We start from the raw sequence: 1,072 nt of genomic DNA on the forward strand, positions 1-1,072 counted from the left end.
TTAAACTAAACAGGAGTGAAGGGATGAAGCTTCAATGATGTCAGTAAAGTGGCAGCAACTGGAGTCAACACATCCCAAAAATCCCAGATTAAAACCTGTGCATTATTCCCTACAAAATCTCCTTTGAGTTATTAATAATTCTCTGGCTTAAATTTAACAATAGTTTAAACTACACAGGAGCAAAGGGATGAAGCTTCAATGATGTCAGTAAAGTGGCAGCAACTGGAGTCAACACATCCCAAAAATCCCAGATTAAAACCTGTGCATTATTCCCTACAAACCCTCAAAATCTTTGAGTTATTAAATCTGCCTTAAATCTGACAATAGCTTAAACTAAACAGGAGTGAAGCAACGAAGCTTCGATTTCTCCCAGTTTTCCCTCAAACCACAGGGAATTTTGGCCTCCCAGGTGTGGGGGAATCACATGACCTTCACCATAAACACCTTCAAACTCCTTGGAAAACTTGGGAGTTGGCTGCTCCCAAGGCAAACCTTCAATCCTCTGAGGCAAACCCAGGACATGCAGCAGCTCGACTCAGACTCGGAGGATTTAATTAAAGCCAAAGCCAAACAAGATCCTGGCTTGGAACAGGAGCCTGAAATCCTCCTTGCTCGTGGCAGGAGGCCCATTCCAGCTCTGGATAAAGACCAGATTTCTCTGGACTAACCACTAAAGTCAAGATGAATTTTGGAGGCTCTGAGCTAATTAATGTCAGATTATATTTTGGAGGCTCTGAGCTAATTAATGTCAGATGAATTTTGGAGGCTCTGAGCACCGTAATCAACGTCTGCAATGTCCCGCCCCGTGAAGATGATGATGACAAGCTCTTCCTCCCCTGAGAGTCATTAATGACAAGGCTCATTTGCACTCATTAGCAAGGCTCTGTTTTGACACCTCTCGGTGTGATCCAAGCCCACATTTCCTGCCAGGCTCATCCCATTGAGGAAGGAGCTGGAGGAGCAGTTTTCCTTCCCCTTGGTTGCATTTCCTGTGTCCCCGACCACTGCAAAGGCTGAAAATGTGGGTTTGAAGGAGAAAAACAGCCCAAGTGCAGCTGGGAAGAACAGGCAA

At 44.8% G+C, this 1,072-nt stretch overlaps 1 protein-coding gene across 5 annotated transcripts in view; it reads right to left on the reverse strand.

The window, feature by feature from the left end:
* ALS2CL (ALS2 C-terminal like) overlaps positions 1–1,072 on the reverse strand; it is a 71,880-nt gene that overhangs the window by 18,029 nt on the left and 52,779 nt on the right. The window lies entirely within an intron of this gene.

Source organism: Lepidothrix coronata, unplaced genomic scaffold, assembly GCF_001604755.1.
Source record: "Lepidothrix coronata isolate B3197 unplaced genomic scaffold, Lepidothrix_coronata-1.0 Scaffold173, whole genome shotgun sequence".
In the NCBI taxonomy this organism is placed as follows: Eukaryota; Metazoa; Chordata; class Aves; order Passeriformes; family Pipridae; genus Lepidothrix; species Lepidothrix coronata.